Here is a 12,700-nt window from a genome sequence, read left to right as displayed (position 1 = left end):
TGGGGGAAGAGAACATGGCGGCCGTCACCTCAGCGATGCTGCGTGTAGTGATAGAGCACGGGGTCGCAGCGCGTCATAAACTTCTGATTGACCGGCATATTTTATGCGACTTTTTTATTACCAGTCGGGTTGCACTTGATTTACCTTGTAGTTTATGGTCACAAAAGTTATATAGATTTGTAATGGTGTATTTACACGGAACGATTTTATCGTTTGAATTTGAATGAGCGATAACGATTGCATTTGAGCGATAATCGGCTCATGTAAACGCAGCAAGCGAAGAGCGAGAAATCGTTCATTTTGATCTTTCAACATGTTCTCAAATCGTCGTTGGTCGTTCGCTAAAAATTCGCAGATCGCTTCGTGTAAACAGTCTTTCACCGATTTACCCTATGTGTGAGATAGGCTTAAACGATCGCAAACACGATTTTTTTTAAAGAATTTATTTGTCTAAACGCTAAACATTATACAAACCAAATCGTTGCTTCAAAACCGTTAATCAATTGGGTGGATTATCGCTTCAGACCATTATTTACTTCTATTTAAAAAAAATCTTCGATCTTCCTGTATTTATCAGCTGCTGTATGACCTGCAGGAGTTGGTGTATTCTCTCCAGTCTGACACAGTGCTCTCTGCTGCCACGTCTGTCCATTTCAGGAACTGTCAAGAGCAGCAGCAAATCCCCATATAAATCATCTCCTGCTCTCCAGACTGGAAAGAATACAGCACTTCCTGTAGGACATACAGCAGCTGATAAGTACTGGAACACTGGGGATTTTTTTAATGGACGTAAAATACAAATCTCTGGCACTTTCTGACACCAGTTGATTTGAAAGAAACTTTTTTTTTTTTGTTGGCATACCCCTTTATTAACCGTGGAATGAGGGCAAAACAAGCTTGCCACTTGGCAGACATTAGTTAATTTGGGCCATTGTGTGTTACTTGTCACGCAACTTTTTTTACTGTGGCAAATTGGGAGTTTATAAAATAAAAAATTTCATGCTCTGACCTGCTGATATGTCCCTATAGTGCATGGGGTAAGTTTCCTACCTTCATCCTCGGCACCATTTGTAGTTTAACCCCTTAGCGACCCATGACGTATCTGATACGTCATGGTGCCGCTCGGGGTGTTCAGAACGGGGTCCCGCCGGGACCCCGCTCTGAACGGCGCTGACACGTGCAGCCGGGCAGTGCCTCTATTAGCCGGCGCGGGTCCCGTTGCCGCGCCGGCTAATTAAAGGGGTTGTCCGGCGATAAAAAATTATTCACAGAATAACACACATTACAAAGTTATACAACTTTGTAATGTATGTTATGTCTGTGAATGGCCCCCTTCCCCGTGTCCCACCACCCCCACCCGTGTACCCGGAAGTGTGGTGCGCTATACATTACCTGTCACGTGCCGACCACGGTCTCCGATCGTCAGCAGTGACGTCTTCTTCGGGAGGCCAGCGGATCTTCCCGAGTGCCGGCCGCCCTCTGCAGCGTCATCCGAAGCTCAGCCGCGATTGGCTGAGCATAACTGTGCTCAGCCAATCGCGGCTGAGCAGCTGATGACGTGGCCGCGTCATCAGCCGCGATTGGCTGAGCACAGTTATGCTCAGCCAATCGCGGCTGAGCTTCGGATGACGCTGCAGAGGGTTGCCGGCACTCGGGAAGATCCGCCGGCCTCCCGAAGAAGACGTCACTGCTGACGATCGGAGACCGTGGACGACACGATATGCGGTGAGTATAATGCACCACACTTCCGGGTCTAGCGTGGGTGGGGGGAAACACGGGGAAGGGGGCCATTCACAGACATAACATACATTACAAAGTTGTATAACTTTGTAATGTGTGTTATTCTGTGAATAATTTTTTATCGCCGGACAACCCCTTTAAGCCTCTAAGTGCAGCTGTCAAACCTGACAGCTGCACTTAGAGGCTTCAGACCTCACGTCCCTGGTGTCTAGTGGGACGGATCTCCCCCCCACGATGCGATCGCGGGGGGGAAATCCGTTCTTCTGCCCGTGCCGGGCCTCAGCGTCGGAATGACGCTGATCCCGGCTCGGCAATAGATTGCTATGGCCTGCAGCAGGCCATAGCAATCTATGACCGATCTAATCGATCTTTGCTGTGTATATACACAGCATTGATCTCTATGAGAGATCAGTGCTGTCTATATACAAGTCCCCCAGGGGGGCTTCTAGTTACAGTAAAAAAAAAAGTAAAAAAGTGTTTTGATTAATAAAAAGCCCCCTCCCCTAATAAAAGTCCAAATCACCCCCCTTTTCCCATTTTATAAATATAAATAAATAAACATATTTAGTATCGCCGCGCGCGTAATCGCCCGAACTATTAATTAATCACATTCCTGATCTCGCACGGTAAACGGCGTCAGCGCAAAAAAATTCCAAAGTGCTAAATTGCGCATTTTTGGTCGCATCAAATCCGGAAAAAATTTAATAAAAAACGATCAAAAAGTCGTATATGCGCAATCAAGGTACCGATAGAAAGAACACATCATGGCGCAAAAACTGACACCTCACACAGCCCCCTAGACCAAAGGATAAAAGCGCTATAAGCCTGGGAATGGAGCGATTTTAAGGAATGTATATTTGTTAACAATGGTTTGAATTTTTTACAGGCCATCCGATACAATATAAGTTATACATGTTATATATCATAGTAATCGCAACGACTTGAGGAACATGCATAACAAGTCAGTTTTACCATAGGACGGACGGCGTAAATGCAAAACTCCCCGAAATCAAAACAAATTAGTTTTTTTTTCAATTTGACAGCGCAAATGATTTTTTTCGGGTTTCGCAGCATATGTTATGGAAAAATAATGCCTGTCATTGCAAAGTACAATTGGTTTCGCAAAAAATAAGCGCTCATATACGTCTCTAGGTGAAAAAATGCAAGCGCTATGGACTTTTAAACTTAAAATGGAATAAGCAAAAGCGCAAAAACGAAAATAGGCTTTGACCTTAAGGGGTTAATCTATATGATAATGAGGAGGTTTGGTGCACTAGGGGCGGCCTATCACCCTCAGTGCACCAATCCACCATGGTCCGCCCCTTCTAATGAATATTCATACAACACACTGGGGTGACGTCACTGCAGAGTGCCGCCTTAGTATTCATTAGAAGGGGTGGGGCAGATTGGAGCAGTAGCCCCTCCCCCAATGCACCAACTGCTTTATTAACAAATGAAAGGAACTCCTACTATTCCAAAATAGCACTGAAGAGCAGGGTAAAAATTACTAGTGTGGAATGGAGTCGCGAAACTGTTCAGGTACATTCTCTGTACCCAACGGCTCAGCATTTTAATCCTGGCAGCTGGAGAAATTGGATGCTGCCCTCTGGAGTTCTAGAAAAGCCATAGGCTGTATCCATGTTTTCCTGGCAGCCCTAGGGAGGCATCCAAATTCTTCAGCCTCCAGGAGCCAAATGTTTGGGTTCAGAGACCATCGCTGTACCCAAACAGGCAACAAGTCCGCTCAAAACTAAGAATTACCTTAATCCTCAGTACCCCGTGCGCTATAGTGACAAATCAGCTGGTTAGATACTTCTAACCTGCCGATAATTTCCCTTTAAAGTGTACATGTTACTAGAAAAAAAACATTTGACGTGTCAGAGAGATATAACAAAACTAACTGGGTCCAAGAGCACTGTGGAATCAGATCCAAGGGAGAATAGAGGTGGATGCACACTGGGTGGTCGGCTATCCCTGAAGCTGACTCAGTAATACTTCAAAGTAGAAGGAGTCCAAAAGCATCCAAGAGATTAGTTCTTCAAGATTTATTGCATATCGCTATTGTTATTCATTCGGATAGGCAATAACTCTTAAAGTGTACCTGTCATTTACCCTTAGAGGGACGGGCCAATTTCAATTTTTGTGTTTTAGTTTTTTTCCCTCGTGCTTAAAAGGCCATAGCACTTGCATTTTTCCACCTAGAAACCCACATGAGCCCTTATTTTTTGTGCCATTAATTGTACTTTGCAATGACAGGCTGAATTTTTTCAGAATGTACACTGCAAAACCAGGAAAAAATATTATATATGTTATAAATGTTATATATGTTCCTAAAGTGGTTACGATTACATCAATATGTAACATGTATAACTTCTTTTATCTGATGGCCTGTAAAAAATTCAAACCATTGTTAACAAATATATGTTCCTTAAAATCGCTCTATTCCCAGGCTTATAGCGCTTTTATCCTTTGGTCTATGGGGCTGTGTCAGGTGTCATTTTTTGCGCCATGATGTGTTCTTTCTATCGGTACCTTGATTGCACATATGCGAATTTTTGATCGCTTTTTATTACTAATATTTATTTAATTTTTCTGGATTTGATGCGTCCAAAATGCGTAATTTTGCACTTTGGGATTTTTTTTGCGCTTACGCCGTTTACCGTGTGAGATCAGGAATGTGATTAATTAATAGTTCGGGCGATTACATGAGTCATTAGTAACTGCACTGTAATCGCTTCTATAGTGTGCAGAGCCTGTGTACCATTGGTGTCTAAATGGGTCAGTGTATTGTTTGCGGTAGTGTACTGACACAGCCCCGCGGTCACTACAGTACACTAGCACAAACTTTTAAACTAGAACCCAACTACAACAGCTGCAGGCATTACAACAACTCCCAGCATATTCTGAGGGCTGCAGACTGTCAGTACATGCTGGGAGTTGTAGTGCCTGCAGCTGTTGTACTTGGGTCCTAGGTGCATCATACATACGATAAAAGTTAATAGTTTACCATAAAGAAATTTGTGTATTTTTTTTCTAGTTGGGGTCGGTTGTGTACGAAGCGGAAGGAGGGGGGCCCAGGTAGGGCGGACAGCCCAGGGCCCAGTGTACATTTAATCCGCCACTGCCGGTGGCACAGAATCAGTATAGCAGTGTATGGCTTATAAGACCCCACTTTGGTGCTCTTCTCAAGGAGACACATTACCCCTTTGGCATAAGGCAAGTGATTTGTATATTTTAGTGTTGACACAATACAATATTGCAGAATGTAAACGCCAACCTGTAGGGGTACATTAGATAGAGGCCCCAAAAAGCATCCCCCTAATTTTTTTTTTAATAATGACAGTGCCCAGGTGCTTCAGTCTCCTTGTCCTACACTGCAAATAGATACCAATAGGTTCAAGAGGGAATTTACAAAAAGAAACAAAAAAAAGGAAGGATGAAAACATTGCAGCCTTTCACCTACAGAACGGGATTCCTTTATTCACACAAACATGCCACATTTCAGCCTGTATAAGTTCTCTCTAGGACTTGGGAATGACTCATGGGTTTGCAACGTTGCACATTTGTGCTTATAGTCCCTGTCAGATCACAACACAGTTGTACATTTTGTGGATACAGTGGGAAAGTTCCTGACGTATATGTTACACATATCCACGTGTCCTATTTGGCATTAAACTGAATCCTTGTATTTTTTGCTGTCCAGTGGGAAAAACAAACATACATACAGATATCTATAACAGAAGGCTCAAACAGAGATTACCTTACATGTGGAGTCCTGACGTGTTTTCAGCTTTCTCATGCGAGTTCAAGAAACCAGGACTGCAAACTGAATATGGCGGGTCTATGTAAGCTGGATCGAAAAAAAATACATACACATTTACATCCCTGCAGTTCTTTTCCTATCAACTTGGCAAAATACTTGTCTGCGTTTATTTTAACAGGCTATCCTAGTGGTACAGTGTGGAAGGGCTGGTCTTAAAGAGGACCTGTCACCCCCCGTGCCGGGGTGACAGGCTCCCGATCCCCTTATACAGACCTCATCCCGCCGAGTACCGCTGCCAGAGCCGGTCCCGGGATGGAGATATCCCGGTCAGAAGCCGGCGCGCACGCTCTGGAGAGAGGTGCGTCGTCCATAGAGAATGAATGGAGCCGGACTCATCTCTGCAGCGCGTGCACGGCTCCATTCATTTTCTATGGACACCGGACCTCTCTCCAGAGCGCGCGCGCCGTCTTCTGGACGGGATATCTCCGGCAGCGGGACTCGGTACGTATAAGGGGATCTAACTGGGGGTCAGGAGCCTGTCACCAAGGCACGGGGGGTGACCTTTAAAGGGATTGTCCAGTACCTTCAAGTGTCACTGTTGTTACAAAAAACTTTTGTCATGTCAGGGAAACACCTCAAAAGTTTTAATCCATCCAGGTCTGGGTGTTCAGAATCTGACTGGTTGTCCGCGCGATCCGCCCCCTGCTCTCTGTCAGTGAAAAAGATGTAACCCATAGACTTACAGGCTTAGCATGTGATGAGGAGGGTACCATGCTCTGAGCGAGGGCTTCTCCTGGCTTATTCTCAGATCGGTCAGGCCTGACCCGATCATAACATGTCAAAATTTTTCGGTAATGACAGTGACACGTTAACATTTTTAGCTATTGGCTTGGATTAGCATAAAATGTAGGCAAGAAATTAGGGCCCTATTCCACTGGCCGATTATCGTTTGCATAATCGTTAACGATTAACAATCTCAAACGACCGCTATTGCGAAAGACCTGAAAACGTTCACTCATTTCCATGGAACGATAATCGTTACTTATGATCGAATTTGTGATCGTTTTTTTCTTCGCTATTGCGTTCGTATCTACTGTGAACGACCGAACAACGTCTTATTCAATGCGAACGATTTGCGAACGTTTTGCGAACGAGCAACGATAAAAATGGGTCCAGGTCTTATAAAGCGATCAACGATTTCTCGTTCAGTCGTTAATCGTTAACTGCATTTCAACCGAACGATTATTGTTTAGATTCGAACGATTTAACGATAATCTGAACGATAATCGTCCGGTGGAATAGGGCCCTTATAGTTACTTGCCTGGATCCTCCACAATGTCTGTCCTGAAGGTGCTTAGTCCAGGCTGAGTGGCTGCGGCAGGTCATCACTGGGGGTTGGGGGATTGTATGGATGGGTGAGTATAGGCCAGCCTAGTACATAAAAAAAAAAAACACTTTAGCGCAAGACGGCCTCTGTAAAAGTGTATTGCCATCTCCTAATTTCGGCTTTCGAGCTCCCTTTGGTCTGCTTGGAGCCAATGGAAATTGTTTGCGAAGCTAAAAATAGGCAAAGAGGAGAAGTTATGTTATTTCAGTCTTCCTGACCACCTCTGTCATTTGGAGATTGGAATCCTCCTTTAAAGGGGTTATCCAGCGAAAATCTTTTTCTTTCAAATAAACTGATATCAGAAAGTTATAAAGATTTGTAATTTACTTCTATTAAAAAAAAATCTCAAGTCTTCCCATACTTATCAGCTGCTGTATGTCCTGCACAAAATTTTGTTTTATTTTCAGTCTGACACAGTGCTCTCTGCTGCCACCTCTGGCCGAGACAGGAACTCTGTCTCGTTTTTATATGAATCCCCTCTCCTGCTCTGGACAGTTCCTGCCTTGGCCAGAGATGTCAGCAGACAGCACTGTGTCAGACTGAAAATAAACCATTTCCTGCAGGACATACAGCAGCTGATAAGTATGAGAATACTTGAGATTTTTTAATAGAAGTAAATTACAAATCTATATAACTTTCTGGCACCAGTTGATTTGAAAGAAAAATATTTTCTCTGGACAACCCCTTTAAGGTCTTTGATGCATTTGATTTGTAGCATTGTTTTTCTCTCTTTTTTTTTTTTTTTGCAATAGATGTATGAAACCAGATGATTCTCCTCTCTCTTTATAGGCTGTGTTCACACAATGTACATTTTATGACAAGAACGTTAGTCATCTTTAATTAAAACAACAGCTGTTCTATTCATAGTGTAATGCGTTGTTTGATACGACCGTCGAAATAATGAGCATGTCAATTATTTCTGGCTGTTGTGCATTGATTTCAATGCAATACTCACTGTAAACACCGTCCGTTGTGTGAAAATCCACAGCATATCACACTCTATTGGGGATCATTTTAATAACTCTTTGCACAGAAATCCGCAAACATTTGACCTGTGGTGCAGTTTCATGTCTGCTGCAGATTTTCCCCACTTCATATAGGAAGTAACAATCCACATTGCTGCATATATTACCAGGAAAGCACTGATGCATCTATAATATGTCCACTTTATTATTATTATTATTATTATTATTATTATTATTATTAATAATAATAAAAATCCAGTGTGAAAAGAGTAGCTGTATTCCAGCGGGGTAGAAACCATCTAGGTGAGAGGTTACACATGAGCAATGGATCTAATCCTATAGCATTTATTAGTTCAGACTTTAGAGCAGGATGTCTGCCATGTGGCTTCCTATAAATGTTCCAGTTTATATATAGAAGTTCTGCAATTTACTACTTCATATCCTCATTTCATCAAAACGGATGGTTCTAAAAGTATATGTTCACACTGAGGAATAGGCGAAGAATTTCAAGCTGAATCTGCGCTTAATTTTACACGTATTCCACTTGTACAGAACAATGTCCCAAAGGAATTTCCACGTGGACTGTTCCGCCGCGGATCTGCATTCTAACCAAAGAATTGACATGTGAATTCTTTGGGTGGATTCAGCTAGACCAGTGCTTCTCAATTCCAGTCCTCGCAGGTTTTCAGGATATCCCATACAAAGGACACCTGTGAGAATACCTGATGCACTGAGTATAATTATATCACCTGTAAAATACTAAGGAAATCCTCAAAACATGACCTGTTGGTGAGGCCTGAGGACTGGAATTGAGAAGCACTGAGCTAGAGAAATCCCATAGAAGTCATTGGGGCTTTGAATTTCCCCTTTCGCTTAAAGGAGAAGTGCAGCCAAAATTTATTTTTTATATGTCATTACTGATGGAAAGTTATACAATTTTCTAATGTACATTAATTATGGGAAATGCTCATATACTGCTATTTCCCTTAATTTAGGGTATCAGGAAGTGTTAGAATTCTCTCTGAAGCAGTGACGTCACGACCAACGGTGTAATTCCTATGGAGTGTCCAGCAGGGGGCGCACTATATATAGAAGTCAATGAGTAACATTGACTTCTATATATAGTGCGCCCCTGCTGGACACTCCATTGGAATTACAATGGATGTGTATGTAAAGTAGTATACAGTGTTTTTGATTGAATACATTTATTAAATACTTTGGGGAGCAAGTGTCCTTGCTCCCCAAAGTATTCGATAAATGTAAGCAATCAGTACATCACAGTAAGCCCGCCGAACCGCCACCGCCCGCCGCTACCAAACGCCTGCCACTCTGGACTACTGAACTACTACTCTCCCCACCTGCTCATAGCATGCACAGGTGATGGGAGAGTAGTAGTAGTAGGTGATGGGAAGCAGCAGGAGGGGGGAGCGGAGGGGGATGATGGCTGCAGTGATGTGCGGCTCCCCTGCACGGCAGCATCAGCGGCGGCGAACTACTACTCTCCTCACCTGCTCATAGCATGCGCAGGTGATGGGAGAGTAGTAGCCGGATTATATCTCTTGAGAGAGAGTAAGGAAGCAGCAGGAGGGGGATGATGGCTGCAGTGATGAGCGGCTCCCCTGCGCGGCATCAGCGGCGGCGATCTCAGAGATATAACCCAGCTACTACTCTCCCATCACCTGTGCATGCTATGAGCAGGTGGGGAGAGTAGTAGTTCAGTAGTCCAGAACGGCGGGCGTTCGGTAGCGGCGGCGGTTCGGCGGGCTTACTGTGATGTACTGATTGCTTACATTTATGGAATACTTTTGGGAGCAAGGACACTTGCTCCCCAAAGTATTTCATAAATGTATTCAATCAAAAACACTGTATATTACATTTACATACACATCCATTGTAATTCCAATGGAGTGTCCAGCAGGGGCGCACTATAGATAGAAGTCAATGTTACTCATTGACTTCTATATATAGTGCGCCCCCTGCTGGACACTACATAGGAATTACACCTTTCGTCGTGACGTCACTGCTTCAGAGAATTCTAACACTTCTTGATACACTTTAATTAAGGGAAATAGCAGTATAGGAGCATTTCCCATAATTAATGTACATTAGAAAATTGTATAACTTTCCATAAGTAATAACATATAAAAAATCAATTTTGGCCGGACTTCTCCTTTAAATTCTGCACCAACTCAATGGCCCCGTTCACACAGAGCAAAAACAGTGGAATTCAGCGGCAGAATACCGCCATCCTCCATGTCATAATGGGAGCCTATGGGAGGTGCGCGCGCTGCATCTCTCGCGCTGCATCTCTCGTTCATTCTTCAGTGCGGGGAGAGGAGCCGCGCGTGCCTCCTATAGAGTGTCATTATGACACGGAGGATGGCGGTATTCTGCCGCTGAATTCCACCGTTTTTGCTCTGTGTGAACGGGACCAATAAGCTGGGGGGGCAGGGGAAGTAGGGTGGCAGGGGGAGAAGTTGGGGGGCAGGGGAGAAGCTGGGGGTGCAGGGGGAGAGGCTGGGGGGCAGGGGGAGAGGCTGGGGGGCAGGGGGAGCATCAGGGGAGAAGCTGGGGGTGCAGGGGGAGATGCTGGGGGGCAGGGGAAGTAGGGTGGCAGGGGGAGAGGCTGGGGGGCAGGGGAGAAGCTGGGGGTGCAGGGCGAGATGCTGGGGGTGCAGGGGGAGATGCTGGGGGGCAGGGGGAGCATCAGGGGAGAAGCTGGGGGGCAGGGGGAGACACTGGGGGCAGGGGGAGACGCTGGGGGCAGGGGAAGCATCAGGGGAGAAGCTGGGGGTGCAGGGGGAGATGCTGGGGGGTAGGGGAAGTAGGGTGGCAGAGGGAGAAGTTGGGGGGCAGGGGAGAAGCTGGGGGTGCAGGGGGAGCATCAGGGGAGAAGCTGGGGGTGCAGGGGGAGATGCTGGGGGGCAGGGGAAGTAGGGTGGCAGAGGGAGAAGTTGGGGGGCAGGGGAGAAGCTGGGGGTGCAGGGGGAGAGGCTGGGGGGCAGGGGGAGCATCAGGGGAGAAGCTGGGGGTGCAGGGGGAGATGCTGGGGGGCAGGGGAAGTAGGGTGGCAGGGGTAGAGGCTGGGGGGCAGGGGGAGCATCAGGGGAGAAGCTGGGGTGCAGGGGGAGAGTCTGGGGGCAGGGGGAGCAGCAGGGGGAGACGCTGGGGGGCAGGGGAAGCATCAGGGGAGAAGCTGGGGGTGCAGGGGGAGATGCTGGGGGGCAGGGAAAGTAGGGTGGCAGGGGGAGAGGCTGGGGGGCAGGGGGAGCAGCAGGGGAGAAGCTGGGGGTGCAGGGTGAGACGCTGGAGGGCAGGGGGAGTAGGGTGGCAGGTGGAGAAGCTGGGGGTCAGGGGGAGCAGGGGCGAAGCTAGGGGTGCAGGGGGAGAGACTGGGGGTCAGGGGGAGCAGGAGGGGAGAAGCTTGGGCGCATGGGAGAAACGGGGAGAGGCTGGGGGGCGGTGGGGGAGACGGAGCGGACGAGGGCAGGGGGAGCAGAGGCAGGCTGGGCAGGCCCGCTGGGGTGCAACTTAGGGGCCGGAGTGAGCTTCCAGCAGAGACAGCCTGTATCCCAGGCCGGAAGCTCACAGCTGCAGCCCCGCGATCCCGAACTTCTTTCGACGGCGCGCACATGTGACGTCATCGCCGAGCATGAGAGTTCGGGCATCACGGGGCTGCAGCTGTGAGCTTCCGGCCTGGGATACAGGCTCTCTCTGCTGGAAGCTCACGCCGGCCCCGAAGCTGCGCCCTCAGCTGAAGATGATCGTCCGGACTCCAGAGGCAGGAGAGAGGCTGGGCGGGAGCTGGGCGCTGCTGCGGCCGGCCGCGGCGTACGCATGCAATGATGTCATCCCGCACTTGTCCATTGGATGCGTGCGCCGCGGCGGTACCTGGGGGCTGGCAATGCGAGCAGGCCGCGGATCACTATTAGAGGCCGCAACTGCTGTATTTTGAGCGCTGGCGGGGGGAGAGAAGAAACTTTCGGGGCTAGGCATGACTATTCGGGGCTTGTGCCCCCAATATTCATGCCTAGCGACGCCACTGGCGGGCGGTATGGGCCCCCCCGGAGCCTCGGGCCCCGGGCGGCCGCCCAAACCGCCCATATTATAATCCGGCACTGGCCACCGGTCCCTGGTCCTTATTGTTTTACAGTTTTGCATTGTGATGTCTAAGGGTCCTATTACACGGAGCGATTTTTAACGATTTACGACTAACGATAACTGATCGCAAACGAGATTGTTTATCGTTAACCTGAAATCGTTCACCATTTTACACAGAACGATGGTCGTTAGTTGCGATCGTTACTATGATCGTCATTGCGATCATTACTATGATCGTTTATTCCTTCTGATCCCAGCAAAACAATGGACAATGTGCAATTAAACTGAACGAGTAGTGAACAAATGCGGAACTTGAGCGAACGAACGTGGAATTACAGCGAACGATTTTATCGAACAATTAACGATAATTTTAGGTTCAGATTAGAGATGAGCGAACCTGGAGCATGCTGGAGTCGATCCGAACCCGATCGTTTGGCATTTGATTAGTGGTGGCTGCTGAAGTTGGATAAAGCCCTAAGGCCATGTGGAAAACATGGATATAGTCATTGGCTGTATCCATGTATTCCAGACAACCTTAGAGCTTTATCCAAGTTCAGCAGCCCCAGCTAATCAAATACCGAATGATCAGGTTTGGATCGACTCGAACCCGAACCCGGTTCGCTCATCTCTAGTTCAGATCTAAATCAATGATCAACAACATATGAACGATTTTTCATTTGTTGCCTGCAATTACACAGAACAATTATCGTTTAAATTCGAACGATATAACAATTTTTCACACGA

Source organism: Dendropsophus ebraccatus, chromosome 1 (assembly GCF_027789765.1).
Source record: "Dendropsophus ebraccatus isolate aDenEbr1 chromosome 1, aDenEbr1.pat, whole genome shotgun sequence".
NCBI classification, from domain to species: domain Eukaryota; kingdom Metazoa; phylum Chordata; class Amphibia; order Anura; family Hylidae; genus Dendropsophus; species Dendropsophus ebraccatus.
The sequence above is the reverse complement of the archived record's forward strand: the minus strand, read 5'-3'. Positions refer to the sequence as shown.